Source organism: Etheostoma spectabile, chromosome 23, assembly GCF_008692095.1.
Source record: "Etheostoma spectabile isolate EspeVRDwgs_2016 chromosome 23, UIUC_Espe_1.0, whole genome shotgun sequence".
NCBI lineage: Eukaryota > Metazoa > Chordata > Actinopteri > Perciformes > Percidae > Etheostoma > Etheostoma spectabile.
This window is the reverse complement of record NC_045755.1, coordinates 21,225,222-21,250,869: the sequence shown is the minus strand read 5'-3', so window position 1 is coordinate 21,250,869 and position 25,648 is coordinate 21,225,222. Positions and strand designations below refer to the sequence as shown.

General features: G+C 40.1%; 1 long non-coding RNA gene across 1 annotated transcript; it reads right to left on the bottom strand.

The window, feature by feature from the left end:
* Nucleotides 1-9,953: 9,953 nt before the first annotated feature.
* LOC116673162 (uncharacterized) lies at nt 9,954-24,232 on the bottom strand. The gene is made up of 3 exons (XR_004327773.1): nt 24,115-24,232; nt 14,307-14,312; nt 9,954-9,963 (listed from the first exon to the last, which is right to left on the bottom strand). It is a non-coding gene; the product is annotated as an uncharacterized LOC116673162 (long non-coding RNA).
* Between the last annotated feature and the right edge of the window lie 1,416 nt (nt 24,233-25,648).

Below are 25,648 nucleotides of genomic sequence, written 5' to 3'. Positions count from 1 at the left end.
CCAGTTTTCTTGCAAACATTCATGCTCACTGCTTTCATTTCTGACATCACGTCTCCATGACCTTCATCAGCTATATGAACAAGCATCACCAGTGGTTTCCAAAGTGGGTACGACTGTGTGCATGTTTGCTGTTTTAACCCTTAGGCACGTTCAGCTTCTCTCCGATACGCTTGTCGCCCATTCAGATGTGAAGATATGGAAGGATGACTGCATTTATCCTTAATCCTGACTCAAACTAAAATTGTTCTTACAAGGTTACCAGAGATCTCTCACACTCACACACACACACACACACACACACACACACACACACACACACACACACAAGTTACATTCTCTACAAACCATGTGGATTGTGTACTACTACGATAGATGGAGCGAAAGTAGTTAGGACCAAATTGGCCTGGTTGTTTGAACTGGATCCATATCTTAATCTCTCACTAAGTATTTGTTGAAATCCAAAGTTATGTATTGGAGGGGAATTTGTATTTTGATGGCTTATTGAAATCCTTTAAAGATGTGGTGCAGCAATTTGGAATCCTCAGCACTTAATTTTCAAGATATTCGGAAGTTTACCATCTGTTAGATGGATTTTTTTGGAACCAGTTCTTCAGTGGTGAAGAGGGGCCTCCTCATCAAATCCAGTAAAATACAGGAAGGAAGGCAGCACTCTACAACAACCTAACCAAGATTATTCCCTAGCATCAGCAGTTCTCTTATGGTGTTTCCTATGTTCTTGGACCAGCAGGGGACAATGTATTGCAGTTATTGTAACCCAACCAGTCCCTACTATCACTTACAAAAAGAATAGGTGGGAGTGTGCGTGCGTGTGTGTTACTACTTGGCCTCAATCCCCCCAGAGCATGGTGTCTCTGTTTTAAAACAGAGAGGGCTGTAGCCTGCTGATTAAGAACCATGTTTGGACAAACTGCAGTTTCCTCTCTTTGGCTGTCAGCACAGTGCTTCATCCACTCTGTCTGTGTCGCCAGGAGGAGATAAATCCAGCTATCAGGTAGTAAACAATCCATACGAAAGAAAAGAATTGCTTCAGTCGTGCTAGTGAGACTTGCAGTTTGTAAATGTAAATACTGTGTGTTAAGAGATGCCGTCCTGGCTCCCATATCTGCACCTCTGAATGTGTGACAAGCGTGTCAGAGAGTAGCTGAACCTGCCCAAAGGGAAAAACAACACACACACAAAGTTTAGGTAAATTCCACCTTGTTTTTTTTGTGGTACCCACTTTGGGAACCACAGGTATAAAAAAACGGTGATGCTTGTTCCTTTAGCTGATGAAGGCACTCCTCCCAATCACTGTCTGCTCAGGCAAGTATTCTTAATGTTTACCAAGGGAATCAACTTCAAATTGCTTTATTTGCTTATAGCTCTATAAAATTATTTCTCCAGCACGTTTGTAATGTTTTTACCTTTAACCCTTGTATGGTATTCGGGTCAAATTGACCCATTTTAAATTTTTACAAGAAAAAAATGGTACATGTACATTTTTTCTACCTGAAAATCAATGGCCCACCTTATTTTCTGTGATAAACATGTATTGCTGACTCAATTCAGAAAAGTATTCTGGATATGACCACTTATGTTTTTTCCAAAATAAGAATGATCACAGGATTTTTAACATGAATTATAACCTTATGACAAAAAACGAATCCCACTTCAATTTTTAATTGTGTTCTAGAGACTGTAGAGACTGATTGCATTCCCTAAACATATACTGTATGTTATCTCACTTGTCTGAAATTGAGATAAAGACTTGTTAATAGATTATGAAGTTTTGTCAGAATTGCTTTTAAAACCCCAAATAAGTCACGGGTCAATTTGACCCGGGGGATGTGAGAGGGTACCGAAGGTGAAGGCAATACAAGGGTTAAAAAGGAATTTCACCAGTATCCGACTTGTTGTAGTTGTCTTATTAGGCCTCCCTACTCTCGTACGACTCAAACACAGTTTAGTGTTTTATACAGAGGGTCAAAAATATGAAACAGTCTTCCCACATCAGTCATTGAGGTTTCTAAAGAACAGTTTAAACAGAGAGTAAAATTGTTGCTCCTAAGTTGTCTGAATTTTCCATGTGTGTTTGTGCTCTAAATGCAATTTTAAATTGTTTCATACGAAGAAATTTATGTATGTGTTCTTTTTCTTTTTACATACTAATGTATGGATGTTTTTGAATTGTTAAATATAATTGTTTCTAGGGAGATTGCCACTTATTAAGCCCCTTGAGGGTATTTTGGCAATTGCCCTTCACATCTTTTTGTGAAACATAACACTGTTTTAATGTTTTTGTTGTGAAAATAAAATAAATTAAATAATTCAAAGGTCATGGAGATAGAATGTCAGAAATACCAGCAGTGAGCAAGAATGTGTGCAGGAGTTTTTCCATATTTTTCCAAAGACAAACTGGTTTAGGGAGTTTACAATTTGTAGGAAACTGGCAAACAGAGCAAAAAGGAAAAGAAAAAATGAGTATATGTAGTGACTGTTATGGGGCAACTGTTCTTCCCCCGTCCTGTGTGTGTGTGTGTGTGTGTGTGTGTGTGTGTGTGTGTGTTGTGTGTTCTCTCCCCATTCCCTTTTTGTGTCTGCGTGTGGTGTTGCTGACTTTGCCTGGAAGTAGGTCGAGGGGCGTGGCCGTTTGATCCTACCTACCTGCAAAGCTGCTGCCTATCTCACTGTTCACCTCTGCAGTACTTATAGCTCTGCAGTACTTATACCTCTGCAGTACTTATACCTGGGCGGATGTCCCTATCGCCGCCAGATCATTGCATCCACTACTGTAGTAACCTGGATCTGAGTTTACACTTTGCTTGTTTAACCCTTGTTTTGTCTTCTCGTCAAAAAAATTAAAAATTAATACTTTAAAAAAAAACATTTCTCCATTAATATTTTTTAAAACTTTTTCATACGTTTTTGTCAAATTTTTCAACGCTTTTGATTCAATGTTTGTCACTTTTTTGACGTTTCAAACACTACGTTGCACTAACCTATTACAGAAAATTGGAATTATTTAGACTAAAATTAAAGGAATGTATGTTAATGGAGATTTACAGACTGAATTATGTCAACTTTTACACTATTTCAAAAGTAGAGATTTGTACTTGCCAAAGAGCGTTGTGTGGAATCAATCATGTTATTTTGGGGAATTACAATTGGGTAGTTTAAAGTTTTGTCCTAGACCAGTTTTCCTTGAGCTCATGTTAACCCCTTGCTTCTCTGTTCACACCTTTGCCTCAAGACCTGCTGCCGTTGTCTGCTGTTCCGCCAGCTCTCATAAGGTTGTATCATGTAAATGAGAAATTCTAACAAAACACAGTTACAACTACAGTTACAGTTAATCAACATTGTAATGTCTTAGTCTAGTCTAAGACTCCAGCGGATAGGAGACAGAAGGTTACTTCCTGGTGTGAAGCAAAAGTTTTTTTTCTATATCTTATGTCAGACTTAACCTGATCAATTTCATTAGGGTCAGAGGGGGGAGGTGAGAGGCAACAAGGCCGTCTCGACCTCTTCACAGAGACAAAATATTGCATATTTTCCTGACCTGGCTGCATCATACATAAACAGAAATACATTGTTTTTAACTTTTTTATAATATCCTCTAGCCCTGTTCCTTCCATCCTTTGTCACGTCAAGTACAGTGTCCCGTGTGATATCTCTGTGTCTTGGTTCACAACCTCGGCCGTAACAGTGACTGCATGTTGTGCTTCCGTCAGTTTTATATCTGAATGGGTTGCTGCCAGTCCAAAGAATGTCCCCCCCCAGTTTTATGACTAGTCATACATTTCCAATTTCAGCAAGTTCTTAATGCTAAAATACCATTGGGTAACTGTTGACCTTTATATGGAACAAAGTTTTTAACCCTCATGTTGTCTTTGGGTCAAATTAGACCCGTTTTCAAAGTTTTTTTTAATATCTAAAATAAAGTCGAAATACGGGTGAAACGTTTTGGAAAAAGCGGCAAAATCCATTAAAAAAATACCCCAAAATACAAAAACTTCATTAAAAAACTTCATTAAAAAACTTCATTAAAAAACTTCATTAAAAAACTTCATTAAAAAGCGGGTGCGGTATTACATTCTGTTTATCACACCATTGTGACGAAAAGGGAGCTGAGCCAGAGGACAAAGCTCTCCATCTACCGGTCAGTTTTGGTTCCTACCCTCACCTATGGTCATGAAGGCTGGGTCATGACCGAACGAACCAGATCCAGGGTACAAGCGGCTGAAATGGGTTTCCCCAGGATGGGGGGCTGGTGTCTCCCTTAGAGATAGGGTGAGAAGCTCAGTCATTCGAGAGGAGCTCGGAGTGGAGCCGTTGCTCCTTCGCGTCAAAAGGAGCCAGATGAGGTGGTTCGGACATCTGGTTCGGATGCCACCTGGGGGCCTCCCTAGGGAGGTGTTCCAGGCACGTCCAGCTGGGAGGAGGTCTTGGGGAAGACCCAGGACTAGGTGGAGAGATTATATCTCCAACCTGGCCTGGGAACGCCTCGGGCTCCCCCAGTCGGAGCTGGTTGATGTGGCTCGGGAAAGGGAAGTTTTGGGTCCCCTACTGGAGCTGCTGCCCCCGCGACCCGATACCGGATAAGATGAAGATGGATGGATGGATGGAACAAAATTGTTAAGATAAGGGGAAAAATATTTTTCATGGTCAAAGGGAAGCCAACACAAGGGTTAAGACTGACTGAACAAGCAGCACTTAGTCCTGACATTTTAAAGCTCTAACTTTTTCTCTATCTCTCTGTTCATAAAATGCTGCTCAATTAAAAATAGGCCAGGGAATTTTCAGATTTCTGTTAAGTCTCTGTCGGGAAAGGTTTCTGCGCCAGGCAGCAGATGTTTTTCATCCTCTTTAAGCTAAGGTAAATCTCTCTAATAATTAAATACGATGTAAATTTTAATGTTGAGTAGATTTCAAAATTCAAACAGAAGCTACATTGACTTCTAAATTCAATTAAAAGTTTCTAATAGATGTCAAAGCACCACTCAGGCACTGGAGAGCCACATGGCTGTGTGTGAGTGTAAGTTTGCAACATTTAACGTTGTAGTAAGTGGAGACTGGGCTCTGAAGGCCTCCTGGCACAGAGAGCAAAGGGAAATTACCGCTCGAAGAGAAATCAGTGAGTAAAGCCTCTCATTCCCTCCATTAAGCCCTCCTGCCTAATAATGCTTGTGCTTCAACACTTCACCCTTAACAGTCCGAAGCCATAAAATGGTCTGTTAAAATTCCATTACCTATTACTCCTGACTTCTTTCCCATTCTTCTTTTTAAAGATTTCTTTACACGCTGGAGCTTTGAGCAAGGATGGAGCGACCCTGGAAGGAAGCCAGAGACAAGAATAAGAGGCAGACTGACTGAACTTGGTCGGGGGGGGGTATATTCTCCTAAAATCTGTATTTACTAATGAGAAGCCTTTGCTAATATGAAAAGTTGTGGATAAAAGTGCATCTGGAACTCAGTGTACAGTCATTTGGAGCACACAGAACATGTTTGGCAGCCTACAGGTGCTCTGTCATATATCACAGTAATACAGAACCGGACACACACACACACACACACACACACACACACACACACACACACACACACACACACACCACACACACACAAACACACACACACAAACACACACACAGGTGATGTAGGATGATTCGGCCACATCCTCTATCAAAAAGAAAACCGATTTATCAGAGGCTAGATATGAATCTCTTCCCTCTAAACCTACCCTGTTGCTTTGCCATGTGGCAGGAAGTTAAGCCGAGCGTGTTCGCCCACTGAGCCGTGGCGGCTGTCCACACAGCGCCACGTGCACATCGTGCACTCAATGGGCCGTAAAATCAAAGTCCTCTTGCTGCAATTAAAATATTCTAACATTCAGCATGAGCCTCATGCTTGTGCAGCAGATTATCAAGGCATTGTCCCCTGTATATTAGTGCTTAACTTAGAAGAACATCTTGTATTACTATGCTGAAACACACAAACACACACACACACACACACACACACCCCAGTGCCAGGAGCATTCAGTCTTCTATAGTCTCCACAAGTATATTGATTTTACAGAATATATCTGGAGAGGAAACGTGTGTTATTAAGTTATTACTTCAAAGCCTCCTTCAGAGCCTCCTCCATCAAAAAGGATTTACACACATGATCACATAACCCATCAATCCTTCTAAAGGGCCATCCATTTTCTCCCACCAGTCTGAGACAGACATCACAGCCCGACGTGTCTGGTTAGAAACACCTGTCTGCCACAGTCAAATTAGTGATTCCAGCACTTGACAGGCCTACATGTTGGCAAGAATCTCGTCCCCCTCACTGCTGCGCCAACATGTTAGTGTAATAACATTGGCTCCTGTCCTTTACTGGGCATGAGCACTGACATAGAGAGCCAAAGCACCATTATGGCCCATTATGATTGAGAGTCATGGGGTGCCTGGGTAGCTCTCTTATGGCGGTTTTCCACTGCGTGGTATCTACTCAACTCTACTCGCCTTTTTTGGTTTTCCATTACGAAAAAAAGTCCCTGGGACCTGCTACCAGGTACTTTTTTTAGTACTACCTCAATCGAGGTTCCAAGCGAGCTGAGGCGATACCAAAAGGTGACGTGGAAACCTGCAGACTGCTGGTTGGTCGGATCACTGTATTTTTAGCAAACAAGAGTGCGGAGTGTGTGTCCAGAACAAACGGGATATTTAAAAAAAATCTAGCCAGACACCAACAGATTATCTACTCTCTGCACTATTCTCACTTTTTAACTGTTAAATATTAAGGACTATTAGGGGCTTTATGTCGTTTCCAATATTGCACACTGTTATTTAAAGAAAAAAGACAATTTATCAAGGAAAAGTTTTTATTTAGCTTTTCAAGTTGCGCATCAAACCCTCCTGTACATCCCGGTCTTCTTCCTCTGTACTGGCGAGGTACAGCCAGTACAGAGCCAGTACAGAGACAGTGTCCCCCCCGGCTCTGCTGTCCCAGATGCATCCCAGTTGTTGTCATAAACCTCTCCATGACTCTCATAAAGATTATACGAAGCCCAGCAGGTCAGAACCAGAGATCTCACCCGTCGGACATCGCCCACCAGACGGTCTGCGGCGGCGATTTAGAAAAGCGTGAATGCTCTGAAACACAAACAGTACACAGCAGACATGTTGGTGTGTAATCGTGGTTGCTAAAGTTTATGTACTTTAGATAGCATATAGTAAATACTGACCGGGGCCCCTAACACATGCAAATGTTAGCTGACGTTACCAGGAAACTTAACTTACCCTTTTGTATTGGCAAACAACCGTCATGTCAACGTCTGAACTTCGTCGGAATTACCAAACTCCTGGGTTTTTTTAGCGGTGATTTTTGTTGCTTCCTTCAGCTTCTTTTGAAACAAAACATTTCTTCTGGCTGTGGCAAGTAGCCAACTTGCTGTTGTGAGTCACTTGAAAATCAAATCATTATGCGTAGCTGTGGTGACCAGCCACGCTGAGGCATTACTCATTTTGCAATGGAAAACGGACGCAGAATGCGTCGAGTTGAGTAGAGGCGAGTCAAGGCGAGTCGAGTCGAGCTGTTACCAGCAGTGGAAAAACGCCATTAGTAGAGCATGCTCCATATACAGAGGCTCAGTCCCAGCCAGAGCAGCACTAAGTTCAATTCCAACAAGCTGCCAATTGTTGCGTGTCATTCCCCCTCCATCGGCCCTATCAGCAAAGACCTAAAATGAAGAAAAAAGATGAAATAAAATCTTTGTAAGTCATCGTAATCATAGATGTGCAACTGAAGATGCTGCAGCAGCCCCATTCTATAAGGCATGATAAATAAAAAATTACAAGTTAAAACAAGTTTTAATTTTTTTCCCCCTTTGTACTGGTATATTTAGGTAGCACTGGGCACTTATATTGATATTAACGGTCTATGATACATCGCTACGTGCTTTACATATGCCGTCCTGTATCACACAGGAGGACACAGCAGCTGATCCACTTTGGGGCTTGAAACCAGCAGAAGTTTCCTAAATCCTGTGTTCATGTTGTACCCATTCATTATTGCATTGTTACTGTATTATTGTAATCATTTGTAATTAATTCCTGTTCATTGTTCATGCTCTTGTATATTGTTGTTGGTTTTGATATGGGACACTGATGAAATGTGAGGGGGGGTTACTGGCCAACAGGCTTCAGACTGGTCTGGAATATCAGAACAGCTGTAGTTAATTTGTTTGTTTGTGGTCTTGTGTGCATTTTTTTTTAAATAATTTTACACATATGAGTGCCTTTCTATGTGTGTGACATGTTAGTTATGGTTCTAGTAGTTGATAATGGTTCTGTAACATAATTTTATGTAATGTTTTTGCCTGTCATGTTTAATTTATCGGCAATAAAGACAGATTTTTGTTAGCAAAATGTTTTTCTGAACATCAATGACATTCAAAACGGTGATAACTGAAACAGATATACAACACACCATGTATACATGTATGCATACATGATACATGTGTATACACATTTGTATTGCAAACAGACCTAAGTACTAAACAGATAACAACATCTGCCTCTGCACCACCAAAGTGAACATAAAATAACTATTAACTATATAAATATATAAATGCATATGCCACTGTTGTCCAAACCCACACAATCAACAGACAGAGACAGCATCTTGGAAGTTTGTGATCAATTCTGTATGGTGATGTAACCAAGTGGTGTCCCATTTCATAGGGGTATGTTTTCACCCCTACCACTTACCCCTTGGTTTCAAGGGCCAAGGGGTAGGGGTAAGGGGCAAGGAGTAGGGTACAGAGAAATGGGATTCAGCATCACGTTCCAATCAGAGTGAATTCATCTCTGGACATGATAAATACATTATGTTTAAGTTGACATGTACACGAAATATTTTATTTAACTGCTACTTTATAAACAAAATGCTGGTAAGTTTTTGCAGAACAAATGTTACGGCACTATATACACTACTTTTGAATTCATTATTTCATTTTGCGATTAATCGCGATTAATCGGGGAAATAATGCGATTAATCGCGATTAAAATTTTTAATTTTAATAATATATTATGTATGTATACACACACACACACACACACACACACAAGGTAAGGGCTTTAGATTGACACCAGACAAATATGGGTAAAAATTACCTTTGGTGGGCAACATTGTAAAGTTACTAGCCAATTTGGCTGAATGAAGCATGAATGAATGCTTCTGTTTGACTTGGCAAGCTCCAGAAAACAAAGTCAATGTTGCCAGATTGGACTTTTTTCCACTCTGAAATTTGGGCGGTTTTATGTGTTTTTGGCTTGGCTAATTTTTATATGGCAACACTGCTTGTAGTACTAATCCTACATTTCCCATGATCACTTTGTTGTGTTGTGTCTTACCACTGTTGGCTAGGTGTCTAGCGCGTGTGGTATTGGCTAAAAGCTACGGTAAAACAGAGAAGACGAACGGAACAGCGCAAAACAAAGAAAAAGGAGCTGAAATTAAAGAGAAGTTGGTTAGGACGCGGAGATATTTTTGAGTTAAATATTTATGAGTTAAAAGAACAGACGAGCAAAAGAAGAAGGCTGACAATACGTGACAATAAAGATGAAAAGAAGAGGAAAATAAGTAAAATTTGGCTAGTGGAGAATCTGATTGGCTGGTAAATTTAAAAATCTACTCCCCAGGCTAGCTGGGGATGGAAGCAGTTTATTTACAGCCCTGTAAATGGTAGATATTGTTAGCGCATGGCAAGGTACTTCATTGGCTTTGCATTGAGTATTTAGAATAATTCCAGTGGATATATCTACATGTACACAAATGTAATTTCCACAATACCCTTATTGTGTATTAAACAGCACGTGGCAGAAATGTTGCTAAACCAGAGATGAGATTGTGCCAGTGCTCTGTTTTGAGTCTGTAGAACCAGTAAAACTCCACGCTACCAGGTTTGGCCTCTTTCTAAGTCCGTCTTTACGGGGATTTAGATCAAGTGACATAACAGGTGTGCATTCCCAGTTTATTCCCAGAGACTTTATTGACCCATTACACAGAAATAATATTCCCTTGTTCCACTAATGGGTGTGCAGGTTGTGCCCTTCCCAGAGGGTAGAACGGGTCCTCCTTTGACCTCTAGGGTGACCTAGTGTCCATGAGCGAGACTCTGAACCCAAGTTGCTCCTGATGGCAGGCCAGCTCCTTACATGGCAGCTCAGCTCAGAGGATTTGATTTGTCAGGATCACAAGATAACAGTTCTGTGACCTCAACATTGCTCACACTGTCTTCTAATGATCATTACATAATAATGTGTCAAATTCAGATGTGGTAATCATCTATATTTAGCAGATATAATTACACATTCTCTGCTAGTTCCAGTATGTTGACACTCGCATAAGAGATTAGCAGATAATTAGAATAGTTATTACAGCATACTGCAGCTGCAGCTTAATGAGAAATCCATGGATTATCTCCATAATATGACTGTAGGGGCTGATAGTGCACCTGCGAGGGCCACTTAGTAAAAAAAATAGCCAAGAATTACCAAATTAAGTTTGGTTTTATGTTGATTGCAGAAGAAAATTTGGTTGGCATTAATTTGCTCTGTTAAATTAGTAGCATATAAACATATTTCTTAGAAGACGTGTGTGATTAGCAACAAAGCTAAAAAGGAAAACATCTGTAGTATGGCCTCCATTGCAATTATGCACAACGATTATGGCTTGAATTATGTTTCCCTTGGCAGCACATAAGCAATCATACATCTGGCCCTGTTATGTGGGTTTCTTCTATAATTGTATCGACATAACATGATGTCCATTTCAATCAGGATAGAGTGAGAAAATGAGTAAAGTAAAAATGACTATTTATTATTACAGTTAATATGTGATATTTAAATTTACATATTTATATACTGTAAATATATAAGGTATTTAAGAGGTGACCATGTGCTGTGAAGGTGCGCTCCTCCCCGCCCCCCCCCCCATCTCCCACACAAACATGATGTGAGTATCATGGTGTGACTGCAATCATGACAATCGGAAATATTACATGTTTAGATTTGGTGTGTGTGTGTGTGTGTGTGACGAAAAGGTGTCAGATGTTTGTTGGGTGATCATACAGATAGCTTTTATGTTTGTGTTTTTTAATGTTATCTTTTTCAGCAGACGATGCAAGAAATGTTCTGTGAACACAACTAAAGCTTTATCTTATATATCTTCAGACTCTCTAGGGAGATTTGTTGGTGAGCTGATTGGTTTTCGAAGATTGGTGATGATGAGGAGGCGGAGGGGCACTTGCCATTTGAGGAGAACAGATGAATATACCATGCCCATAAGAGCGACATGAATGCAAGCCAGAGAGAGAATCATGATTAGAGGCAGCAGCAGGATGACAGGCAGACAATGGGACCAGCTGATGAGAACAGCTAGTAGCTAGATAGAAAGCAAACACAGCCAGTAAATAAAATAAAAAACACAACAAAAAAATTACAAAAGATTACATTTTAACCCTCATGTTGTCCTTGGGTAAAAGTGACCCGTTTTTCTATATCAGTGTTCTTTTTAACAAATTAATTCCACACAACGCTCTTTGGCAATTATAAATCTCTACTTTTATTAATGTTGGGGTGTCTTATTCACTTTTATAGCATCTGATAAAAATTAAAGTGGTTTTGAAATAGTATTGAGTAAAAGTTGACATATTCCAGTCAACATCCATTCCTTTAATTTTAGTCGAAATTATTTCTAATTTCTGCTTTTCAAACTGAAACATATAAACATTAGGTATAATTTCCTATAAATGAGCTTTATTGACCATAAATTCCATAAATAATTGTAAAACTAAAGTTTATAAGTTAGTGTTACATAATGTTGAAAATGTCAAAAAAGTAGCAAACATTGAAAAAAAACGTCAAAAGTGTTGGAAAAGGGACAAAAACATAAGAAAAAGTTAAAAACATTGATCAAAAGCATCAACAAAAGTGTTAATTTTGACGGGAAGACAACACAAGGGTTAAGAAAGTCATTTAGTTTGCTAATGCTGATAGCAGCGGGATTAAGCATACATGAGATTCTGCCACCCCCACAGACAAACTGGACTGAGGGCGAGGAGCACCAGCGCCCCATACAGAGGATCTCTGCCTTCTGTGAGGATCTGGAAGAGACGTTTCCTTGGGGGACTGCTACAACAAGGCAAACCCCATCCCCCTTGGAAACTGCAATGTCCCCCTGCCATGGGAGGTCCTCCTGAGCAGGCTGCCCCCCAAAATTGAAGGCACAGTTTAAATCTGGATTAAGAATGTATCCAGGGTCTCTTGGACCCCGGAGGACAAGATAAGGCTGGATAAGGCTGATAAGGAAGATCTCTGGGATCCGAAGAACAAAAGGGTTTAAAAAGGAAGACAGCCCCTTGATGACGTGCAGGCAGTGGATGAGAACCTGAAGTCAGGTGGAGCCACGCCAAAGGTTCAATCCAGGGCCCTGTCAACCACAGAGAGGCCCCAGTGGAGAGCTGAGAAGCTTAACCCCCTTTACCTCAGTGAGACAGAATATTGCAAGTTGTGCCAAGTATGTCCTTTGTTTAGCATATTGCTTATTACATTAGCAGCTGGCAGAGCATGGTGAGAGGGACATAGGGACAGAGCAGCCAGATGAAAATAGTGAGAATGAGACTGTACCAACCATAGACATGGGTAAAATTATACTTGGTATAATTGTCAATATTCTATGTGTGTTGTTGTTTTCATCTCAGATATAAACTCCTCCTGAGTTGGTGACTTGAAGGGGAACTTACTACCATTGTGTAAGATACTGACAACTGGAGATGTATAAGTACATGCCACCTGCAGTGAACTCTGCTCTCTTTTGGTGGAAAAGGAGAGACGTGTCCTTTGTTGTCAGACTTACCCTTCTCATGGCTGTGTACAGGCCTCCCCTATGCCCAGTGAGAGGGTTTTCTCTACAGCTGCCATTGTTGGAAAAACAAAAGACTTGAAACTAGTAAGTCTCGTGGTGCATTCAAAGTTATTGTAAAATACCCTAATCTCTATTAAAGTATCGGTTTAGGCACCAGCACCATATTAAGAGTATCGTTTTAGCACGAAAAACAATACCCAGCCATAATTATGTTGTTTATGTATTCTAATATGCAAGCCACAGACATCATTTATCTTGTTTCCATGTACAGTAGTTACATAGTTATTGATATGGTCATAACCACTACAGTGCTCAATTACCTATTTTTGAGGAGGGTACAAACTACAATTTGTCGTGGCAAAAGCATGGAGGACACACACAACACCACCGGGCGCTCGGGGGGTTGTTGTCGGCTGAGAGAGGCGAGGAAGGCGGGGACGGAGGCTGCCTGCCCAGGGAAGGGAACTAGCACACAGATCGACACTGCCAAGCCTCCTACTCTCCAACAACAGATGTATCACACACAAAATGGATGAGCTACAAATACACACGGAACTGCTGCGTTATGATTTTCACAAAAGACTGGCTGAGTACACATCACTGACGGCAGCAAACAGCTAGCAGCTAACTGGGCAAGCTTCCCACCGGCAAGATCAAAACAGTGTAGGTGAAATAAAACAATGTCATAATTCTATTCATGTTGCACAGACATTAATGTATTTTGTGTCTGTTAAGTGGCATAAAGGCACTCTAACTCGTGCCCCGTTAACTTCCATTTTAGCTCAGTGGAAGCTTGTACACGTAGCTTAACATAAAAATTGGCCAGAATTCTACTTTTAATGTGGCAAGAATAAAGGAAGACTTATGTGTTATTCTTGAAATACTTGTCTTTTTTCTTTTCAAAGATATTGGAATTGGTGAACTGAATGGATGCAATAAAATTGAAAAGATGCCCAACCCTACCAATAACATGATTGACAGCCCCTTGCAGGACTACAAGAAATACTGATTGAGCATGTGTGAGAGGATTAAATGCAAATGAATAAGAAATCATTTAAATAATAATAAATAAACAGTATATATTACAACTATTATGAAGAAGACCTAAGACCTATACAAAAGTATGGAAGACCTATGCAGAAGTATAGTCTTCCTGATGGAACTGATGCATAGCTTCATTAGCAGTGTCACATTTAGCAAACCACAAAGCACAGAAAACATAGAAGAAACCCAGAAACAAATAAATAAATAATTTAAGAGTCTTGAAGAAGAATTTAGTTTTCTACGCTCTGCTAGAAGATAACTTGTGGTAGTATTTTAAAGTAAATACGTTTGCCTTTAGGTCAAGTCAGCCCGTCTGTGAGTCTCTTTGACCAACGGTTACCCATAACACCCTTCTCTGCTGACAGTATATTCAAATTTACAACTCCACACAAGCAGACTGTCAACTTGTGCGATTGGCGTTTTCTCATAAACAACAAATTATAATGGAATATTCTATTTCTCTGTGGAAAATGGAAATGAAAATTATGATTCCAATCTCTTTTTCTATGTCTGTTCTAAGTGACTTTTCCTCCTTTGTGCTCTCTAAGAATGTCCCCAATAAGGTTAGAACCGAGCTGGATGAGTCCCAGACAAACGTAAAGCGAGTGGTTGCTGCTGTGGATCTCTTCTTCCTCATTTTCTGTGTTGTCCTCCTCTGCCACAGAGACGGCCTTCACCTGACAGCAGACAGGAAATTAAAAAAAGATTGGCTGTCCTAGCAGGCACAATGCTGAAGAGATAAAGAGCGAGAGGCAGAGAGAGCTGAGGGCAGAGCAGGGAAAAGAGAGAAAAATATGTAATGGAGCTGATCAGTTATTTGCTCAATTCATAAATGAAAATGTGTTTCTCGTCCGATGTCTCACAGAGAAACAGAGACATAATGGTCTCTTTAATGATCTTCCATGCCATGCATAAGTGTTTGCTACTGGCCACAGAGCAGTCAGGAAATAGACACAAGAACAAAAAAAAGCATGACTCAATTCAGTCCTATTAATTCCCTCTGTAGCTACATCCGGTAATATCGTGGAGGTGTATTGGCGATGTGTCATGTGCTTAAAATGATCTAATATACAACAGAACATAAAGGAAGATGCACACAAAGAATCGATATCTCAGAAATATTACAAGTAAATGAGCTAATAAAAAAGTACTAGGGTCATTTCTTGTAGAGATACACCTAATGATTTTATCATTGTAATGATATTCTCACATTGTCAGACCTGCAGAGTGAGCTTTGGCTACACCACAGATGCATTCTGGGATACTATAAAAAGCGCTTTTTTTTTTAAAACCAATCACAATCATCTTGGGCAGCACTAAGCTCCAGGCGCAGCAAGGATGGCTCTGCTAAATATTCTTTAAATTATGGTGGAACATTTGCAAAAGAAAACGCCACATACAACATTAAATAAAGGTAACTGTTGACACAATACAGTAACGTGAGCTATTTAAATTAGCTGGATACATGGTTTAACCTCATAAGCTCTTATAAGTGTATCTTCATCCACAGAAATCCCACCAATTGGTCCCACAGCATCCCAGTTAGAGAAGAAATGCTATAAAAACATTATTTTTGAAATCTTTGCAATCAATTCCCGAAAGAACCAAGCAGGCCTGCCTTGTTGCACGATCCAAACTTTCTTTAAAACTTGACATTTTCAGCGTGTAGCTTACTAGCTCAAAGTATGTTGTTGTTTCCTGAAACTGAAGGCGTTTCGAGATTGGAAAGACAAAGCCGCATGGCCCAGGCTTTAACCTGGAAATGTACTTCTGTTGATCTAACAGTTTAGTCGGTGTTGAAATGATAGAGATCATGGTTTATATCCAAGCCGGATGGGTTTATTTTATAAACCTCAGTTAAGCATACTAAACTTACTTAACAGACCATGCAGATAACATGGCGGGAGATACACACATACTGGACTTGTAACCTACTACGCATCCACACTTCCTCAGGTACGGTGTCTTATAGTGTCCATATGGAACGTGGACATATAGTATCTAGTACATACAGTATAATACAGTATCTAGCCTCAAACAGACGAGGCGTGAGCTGAATGTCAGAAAGTATTGAGAGATCAGCTAAAGCGATGATTTTAGTCTTTGCATTAGATTTGTTGACAATGACAAAAACACAGAATAACATCCCGGCTGTGAAATGTTAACTAATCTTAAAAAAAAACAACTGCACCCATCCTTTGAGTTTTGTGATTGAACACCTACAAACGACTCTCTGACCTGGAGCAGATAAACACATCAATAAGTGGAGTGAGAGCTACAAACACCATTTATTCATCTCACTGTTTACAACCTACACACACAAACAGAAATCCAGTACCTTCCTAAGGAAACACACAGAAGAACGCTCTTTGTTTCAAAGAAAAAATGGGTTGTCTAGCAAGTAGGGGGGGTTGTTTGTCTGTGCTTGTGACTGTGTTCTTGCTTGTATGAGGGGCAAAGTCTTGGTTTGCCTAGAGCTCGTTTCTCTGTGTTGTGCTCAGTTGGCAGGATTAATAATAAAATATAATAATGCCTTTATTCAGGACATAGTAAAGACTGTTACTGACATTCTGCACATACTGTATATCGATAAATATGGTTTCTGGCACAACAGGCAAGCACACCAACACTCACAAACATTTGGCACAACACCATCTTGGTAGTTTAGGAAGCAGTCTTATTCCATCATTATCAGTCTCTTCAGCCAGGATTATTTTCCTTCCTGTTCAAAATTATATTTCACTTCTCTGTATTTGCAGGGTTCTGCCTCTATAAGCCATGCTCTCGCCTTGCATCCATGACACTGCCAATTCTTTGATTCTTTTTTTTATTTTAGCCTCTCTCTCTCTTTCTTTCTTTCTTTCTCTCACCATTCTCTCTCTTTCTCCCGGGGGTATTAATCTTGCCAACGAGACTCCTGCTTTCATCCAGGCCATCCGGGGGCTCTCCTGCCGAGCTCCAATTCCGACACAGAGCACTCTCTCCTGGGTGCAGGAGTGGTGGACAGAAATGTGGTGGACAGCCTGAAATTAACACCCGACCACCCGCCAAATTCTAATGGATTTTGCAGGTGGCGGGTAACACTGTCAATCTACCTGCCACAATGAGAACTGAGTGATCCAGACGCATTTTCATTACTTGCGACAATTCCAGCAGTCCCACGTACATATCAGGAGTGAGAATGGGTCAAATTAATATCCTTGTTTCTGATATAAAGACTCAAACCTCTCACATTTACCAACAAAACGTACAGCGAAAGGCCGTGCAAAACATGTCAGACCATCCTGCCAACATGTATACATTTTAAGATCAAGGTACGCTGTAACATTTTTTCACTATAAGTTGCTGCTTTTTCAATCCTGTAGGCTCTCTGCAGCGGGCGGGGCTGCTGGTCAGTTGCACCCCACGACAGACGCACACAATCACACACGGTGGATGCAGAAAAAAACACAGATGAGATGTCCAGGATGACCTAAATTGAGAACAGCTACATTACTGTTGGTGCGATGATAACTTAAAGTCCAATGAGTACTTTATCAAACCGTATGAATATGTGTCCCAGGCCAGGATAGGAAATGGTGCCTTTATGCTGTATTATCAAGGCAGGCCCCCCTACTACAGCATGTGATGATGTCCACGAGTAGGCTACCATTAATTGGACAGGATAGGATCATTGAGACACAGCAATCAGTGTTTTTCACCTTTGTGAGGCAAAAAAACTGGCTGGTAAAAAGTGACTGGTGGTCAAAAAAGTTCACTTCAGGCCCTGGTGGTGGACATGCCGCCTTGCAGAAAGAGAAGAGTAAAGCTCAGCGTGGGTCCCTGGTGCTGCAAAATGCTGGGTACATGTTGGGAACTTTATACTATAGAGTCATACAAAGATGATAAGTAAGTTTGAGTCTTCACAGTGTGCTTCTGTGACCAGCAGCATAATATAGGAAATTACCATGACATTTGAACCAGAACAAGGCAACACAAAGTTTAGGTGCACATTTTGTCTGATGTCCCCGTGACGTCTATGGTTCAGGCTCAAACACACAGAGCTCTCTGTAAAAACAGATCTCTCTGAGATGAGCAGCGCAGCTTCTGTGGTCTGTGCAGCTTCAGGCAGGGCTGTAGTCAAGACCACCTTTGTCAAGTCCACAAGTCCAAGTCCAGGACTAGTCGAGTCCAAGTCAAGACCGAGTCCAAAGAGGTTCGAGTCCGAGTCAAGACCGACTCCAGGACAGAAAGAAAGGTCTTGTGCATGACAATATCAAGACAATACTTTTGGGTTTCCCTTTCCCTCCAATATTATTATCAACATAATAAAGACACCTGGACTCGGTCTAGACCAGTGGCTGAGGCCGAGACAAGTCTGAGTCCAAATACTTGCGAGTCCGAGACAAGTCCGAGACCAAAGAAAAACGGTACTCGAGTCCAAGACCAGACTCGAGTACTACAGCCCTGGCTTCAGGTAACCATAATGAACCAGCTCTGCTGTGGACATTCTGCGGCAAATGCGTTGCGCTTGTTCTCCGTGTATTTCTGCCGTGGTTTTGGTTTTCCACCTCCGATGTGAAGCAGTGTTCATCCGCTTCCCTAACTTTGTCTCATTCAGAGACCAGAGTCTCAAACGGGGTTCTAAGTCTGTCAGAAGGTGTGGGATCTACCGTATTAGCAGAGCAATCACGCAATGCACAGCGGACTATGGTGCAGGTGGATTATTTCCTGAAAAGACTGTGACTTTATTCTTGTAATATTATTACTTTATTTTTCTCAGAACATCACAACTCTTCCAAATGATGGGGTTAGTTATGTTTTGAACATGAATGTTTGGAATTTTTACTGCTGTTTATTTCAGACCTGTTCCATTGGCCAAATTGTTTGGAGGTGGAGCTCACAGCCTACAGTGAAATACGGGATGCTAGCATGGGATTTCCTGTTGGCCACCAACATCTTACTGTCTGGGAGCAACTATTCCAAAGTTGCTCTTCTTTCTTCACTATCCTGGACACCTATTGTGTGGACACCATAAAGGAGTAATGGACCGACAAACAAAAAGTAATAGTACAGCCCCTGAAAGACAAATATGTGGTGATCATAGGTAATGTGCACTTTTGTTTCTTTATTTAAAACTTAAGTAGTGTAATTATGTAAATTCAGTCTTCAATGAATACTTACCTTACCCACTATATATTTCAATAGCTGATGGAAGAATGGACAGCCCTATGCACTGTGCCCAATACTGCACCTACACCACCATGGAAAACGGGTCCTGAGAAATACTCTCCATCATCAACACTGACACATGTCCAGGCCTCTGCTCTCATGAGTAAGTAGCTTACAGAATTGAATTTAAAAAAATATTATGAAATTTATACTTTAGTCAGTTTTTGATGGGAAAATGACACTTTTCACATAATGTCCATTACTTTTTCGACAAAGGAAAGTACAAAGACTTGGGGCTGTGGCACGGCCTGGACATGTGGCATGGGGCCAAGAACTTGGCCAAAAATATCCACGCTGACAATTTTTTTATGACCCGAGGAATATCTTGTCCTTGATATTTCTATACCTCCCCAACAGGCAGCACGGATCAAAGGCCAGTCCAGCCTGATCCATTGGCTGAAGGACATTGTTAACCTCTTTTGGTGGTGCTGCAAAATGGCTGACTCCTCCCACGACTTCCTTTTAAGTGTTTTTACGCAGTCACACATTGGTCTGTAGCTAATAAACACACAATGGTTTGGAAGAATGCTTGATTATGTTTGGCTGATTGCCTGTTATGTTCCTTATGTAAATACAGCAGTGATTGCACAACAGTCTAAAATGATATACTGAACATGTAAAACTTTTTTTGCAAAACAATGCTGTAGCCAAATTAACATTTTCTACAGTTTGCTCTGCAATGTATGGTGTGTTATGGAATATTCTTGTGGGCACCATTGCCAGCTTCACTTACAGGTAGAAAAACTTGTCATCTTAATTGAAGAAAGGATGTATGTTTATTTGAATTTTTCCAGGTGCTGTGGATGGGACTCTTGCACCATGTGACCAACACAGGTGGGTGCAGGGGAACTGCCAAAATGAACCCATGGGACACGATGGGACAAAGCAGTGGCTCCTAAGAGGTTCAATGGCTCATGAGGCTCTAAAGTATTATGAGAAACAAGCAGTGACTTAATGAAGTTCACAAGTACCTAAACTGTAGGTAATGTGTCTGTTTTAGATATACAAAGCTAAAGTTGAACTGGAACAGCACAGCTGAACTGGAGTATTCTAAAAATTACATACTAATGTGTGCCAATAAGCATTCTGCATTCTTTAGCCCACCTGCATTTGAGGCCACAGCCCTGCTGGCAGCCCTTGACTATAACTACCACAAAGACCGACAGGACAGGACAAAACTTGATGGAACCAAACAGTAAGTTTGATTATTTTAGGCCATATTCCTTTGCATGTTGTATAATACGTAATGTATAATTATCTTCTGCTTATCTATTTAACAGATCAAATGAGAGACCTGAAGAGAAGAGGAGAGCAGAGAAAAGGTTCAGGAGACTGTACAAGAAGAATGCCAGAAGATACAGTCTTTATACACTGAAAACAGAGAAGACGTATGGCTACATCCCAGATCTGCAGGCTCGGATTCTCCTGACGAGAATCCCAAGAATTAGGTCCCTACGCCCTGATGACCCCAGGAGGTTTGACCTGTTTCCCCCTGTACCAGCATCAACCATAGAGGAACTGCCGCAAATTTAAGTCAGGCGGGGTCTTAGTAGGTAAAAAAATATGTATGACATAAATGAATGCACAGATAGAAACTATCCTCCTTTTTTTGTGCTAAATAACTAGTCCACAAACAATAACTGCATTTTTTTTTGTCTCCTCAGTGCCAGCATTCCAGACAGAGGGATATGCATCAATTCATTGGAGTATGGCTGGGTTCAGCGAGCAGTCATCAGGTGTTGACTTATTTTTCAGTTATATTTACATCATGGTGAGAATTGTTAGAAGGACAAAACTAGTTATAAATTGGTAGAAGCACTCCATTGGTTTCCTGCTGAGGACCATGGCCTCAGAGAAGTGAGAGGTCACCAGGTAATACTAAATCCATGCAAAAATAGGTCTTTATACTTAATTCTCTGGGGATCATGCATGTCTGTACAATATTTCATGGCAATTTATTTAATAGTTGTCATACCCGTTGGACTTGTCAACACAGCTATGGACATTATCAGACTTTTATGTCGGGACAGGCACACCACACACTTGGTTCACTTAGGTCATCTGGGAAAGGTCTGCCTTCTGTCCCCAAAGTCTAGACTAAAGGACTCATGGGGAAATAGGGGGATACTGCCTTGTTCAAGTAATTGTTTTTTTCTTTTACTGCGCTGTAACTATTATTGTTGTATTTCTTTTTTCACTTTGGTTTTTATTAATTTTTCACATTTTGTAACAAACAAAGCCATACAAAAAAACAGTAACTAACTACTAAGTCCTGTTTTTTTCATCCTCTGCATCTAATGTTCTTTCAATAGTCTTTGTTGCTGTTCAAGGTCCTAAGAAATGTCCATTTCAGCCATTTGTCCTCCAGCTGTGTTTCTTGCAGTCTCAAGCAATGTGTCAATTTTTCTATTACATAGATTTCCTCTATTATCTCCATCCATTGTTCCTGAGTCGGAGGAGCCACTCTGCCCCACTTCCTTGATAGCTTTTTTACCAGCTATTAACAGTATTTTTACCACGTACCTATCCCCATGCATGCACATTTTCCTCTGTGAGATTACACAATTAGTACCTTACAACACGTAGAGATCTCATATCCCAACACCTCTTGCAAAGTTTTATGTACCATCTTCAAAAACAGTTGTACCTTATCACATTTCCAAAATACATGTGCATTATCTAACCTTAATATTATTTTGTTCCAGGTCACAAACTGGGTTTGAGGGACTTCTACTGGTAAAGAGTTAACCCTCCTGTTGTCCTCGGGTCAAATTTGACCCATTCTTAAAAGTCTCTACATCAGAAATTTGGGATTATTTCATCCAAATTGTCCAAATAGTACATGGATGGTTCCATGTAATGCTGAAGTATCAATCACTACTTTATTGAATTTTGGGTGTTTTATTTCCCCCCAGAAAAACTTTGACATAAAACTGAAAAATGATATAATTTCGTATAAATTAGGTTTCTTGACCGTGTTAGTGATGTGTACAGTATAATGATGGTAGTGTTACAAAAATGAAGAAAACATTGAAAAAAGCATCAAAAAGTGAAACAAATGTGTCAAAAAATGGTTCATTTTCAGTTTTGACTGCGAGGACAGCACAAGGGTTAAATAGATAGAGGAGCCAAGGTAGCACATTCATTTGGATTATTTCAATTCTCAAGTTAAAATCTAGCGGCAGAGTAGCCCATCTGGCCATATCTTTTTGTAACTCTTGGCTTATCTTGTCATAATATTCTTTATATAATTTAGACAATCCTTTAGTGATGGATACCGCCAGATATTTTATTTTCTTTGGGTTCCAATCAAGATGATATGAATTCTGGATCTCTTTGTTCAGTTTTTCTAAGAAGGCTATGTCATCATCAGCAAAAAGTCCTATTTTGTGTTCTGTTCACCATTACTTCCTCCAGTACTTCGTTCTGTTGAACTGCGCCAGCGGTTCTACAAAGAGAGCAAACAAAGTGGGTGGCAGGCAACAACCCTGTCTGGTAGACCTTTGCAAGTAGATTTTATCAGTTGGACTTCCATTTATTTTAATTTTGGTTGTAGTTAGTTGATTTAGAGCCTTTATGCATTGTACTGATTCGCTGTTAAACCCAAATCGTTCTAGCACTTGATACAAAAAATCTCCAATTCACACAGTCGAATGCTTTCTCCGAGTCGATGCTTACTAACATAATGCTTTGTTTTTTCTGTTGTGCTTCATCTATGATATGCAAAGTTCTCCTAATATTGTCCAGCGTTTGCTTTCCGCTTATAAACCCTGTTTGATCTTCCTCTATAATTCCTGCAATAAAAGTGTTCAATCGTTTTGAAATAAATGTTCTGTATATTTTATAGTCCACGTCTAGCAACGAGATTGGCCTGTAATTTCCACTGTGCTCTTTGTCTCTTCCTTATTTGTGGATGACTGTAATGATTGTTTTGCTCCAGGAAGGAGGTATTTTATTGTTTCAGAGTGTCCAATTAAAAGAAGCCAAGAGAAGCCCGGAGATTTGCTGTCTTTTAATCCACTTATTGCATCATTCATGTCTTCCATTGTAATATCAGCCATAAGCCTATCATTTTGAATACTCCCGATCAATGGCAGGTCCAATGAATTTAGAAACACTCTCATTTCATCGTCATCCGCAGAGTCTGGCTATGTGGATAATTCCTCATAGTATCTCCGGAAGGTTTTCTCAATCACCTCCCATTTGTATTTGGATCTCTGATTTTATATATGTTGCTTAGCACTTGTTTTTTGCATTTGTTTTGCAAGCAATTTAGTAGTCTTCTTCATAGATTTTATTTCAGCGTCTTTCGATAGCAAGTCATTTATCTTTACTTTCAATATCTTGATCTGTTAAGTTTTTGTATCATTTGTATTCTGACATTCCTGTTCCAATTCCCACAGATTCGATGTATATTTTTTGTATGCCTTTAATTTACCCCTTTTTACGTGGGCTGCTTCAGCTATCAGTTTTCCCCTAACGACTGTCTTCATGACATTCCAAGATATTGTCGGATCCACCTCTCCATTATCATTTCCCTCAATATAACTTTTTTTTCTGCTTTTACTTTCTCTCTTCTTTGTTCATTATTCAAAATTCCTACATTGAATCTCCACTCTAGCTAAGTTTCCATCCACTTGTCGAATTATCTGAAGTTCGGTAAAAAAACTTGTGTGACAAAAGCTGGTAAAAGTGTGTTTCCATCCAACGGCTTTAAAGCTAAAAAAAACTGTGCGTAATGACGTCACATGCTGTTTTGCGATCAAATTGGTATATCGAATTGATTTGAGTCATTTTAAACTGTTTTCATTCATTTTCGTACTGAATCGCACAACATTCAAGCAAACATTTGCAGACAAGTTTTTCTTGACAAAATGGATTAGAGAGTACATGAACAAAGATATTAAAACAAACTTATTTGTTCGAGTTCCTCAGATAAATGACGTTTATACCATGGTCTGGGTGAATACTCGATTCTGATTGGCTGTGGGTTGTCCATAAAAAAGTGATGTAGGACACCTACTAAAGGATTTCTGGTGAAAGTGACTGTTTAAAATGAATGCGCTACAATAACCGTCTGAGCCCTAAGGTCATTTCTGGTTTTATTTTCTAAAAAAGCTTGTAAAACATTAACCATGTTGTGCATAGTCATTCTACAAACATCTTTTTTCAGGAAAAATTGGGCTTTCATAATATTTGTGTTGCATTGTTGTCACTTGAATGTAACATATGTTATGAGAACATAAAGACAAATGAAAAAATAACACGGAAATCGATTCACTGAGATATTTATTGAAATCACAAACAAGAATAAAAGCTAAGCACATTTCCTCTGTAAAACAGTTGTCCCATCTCTTTGGAGTCTTGGAGCTCAGAAATGAACATGATAACTTAAACAGAACTGAAACTACACTTTTACAAAAGTCCAAACATATTTGCCCTCATGACATTTATTGATGCCAATCCTTAAAAAAAGTTCCTGTCTGCAATAACAGACACATGCCTTGCACTTCCAGTGGGTGGACTGTTAAACCTGTCTTGTCTGCCTGCATTTCACACATGATTTCCTACCATATGAGGCCCTCCACCTGGTTTCTGTTAGCTGAGTGGGGGGGACATCAACTGTGACACAACAGAGCTGGGCTGTCAGCTCCTCCAGAGCCCCATGGTTAATGGGCTGTGGCTCCTTCTTTGCACAGAAGTCCTTGTGAAGCAAGAAGCTGTTGGTTGCAGCATTGTCCAAAAGAACGTTCATCTCATTGTTTTGTGGTGAACTAAGTAGTATTGGAGATCAGAAAGATCAACAGATCCCATATTCCTGTTCTTCTGTTCTGTTATTCTGTGACATGGGTTGGGCATGTAATGATTTGGTAGTCTAGCCTCCATCCTGAGTTTTTACCAGCAGTAAAATCAAATCAAAGAATGAAGCGTTAAATAATAAACTTATTTAAAAAAAATATATAATGAAAGTGTCCGGCAAGGCGCCAACTCTTAGACAGTGTATGGAGTCCACGGCAGTGACAGGATAAAAAAAAAAAAAACTACATCACTCACAGATAAGTTATCTTCTTATTTAATGTGGGCAAAACACAGACGCATTTCAGCTAGAAGCCATCAGTGTTTCAGTGTTCACCATTTTATACTAAAAAGGAAGGTTAGTCTGTAAGACTCACAGAGCTATTGTTGTCACAGTAACCTTTAACAGTACATTGCTTAACACATTCATGGTACATGTCTAAAAAGCCAGCGAGCTAACGTTATCTGCAAACAGCCTTGAAAACACATGCTTTTCTCGTCTAAATTTTTACCCCAAAAAAAGTGATGCCATTTCCACATACTTTGGCCCTCTGGGATGATCCTGAGGTCATTGGGAAGTTAACACTCTCAATTTTTTGTTTCTAGTGTCAGTGTGACACTATGCCTTAATGACACAGAGCTAAAGAGGTTAGAACAGAGAATTTCTATTTCCGTCCAAGTA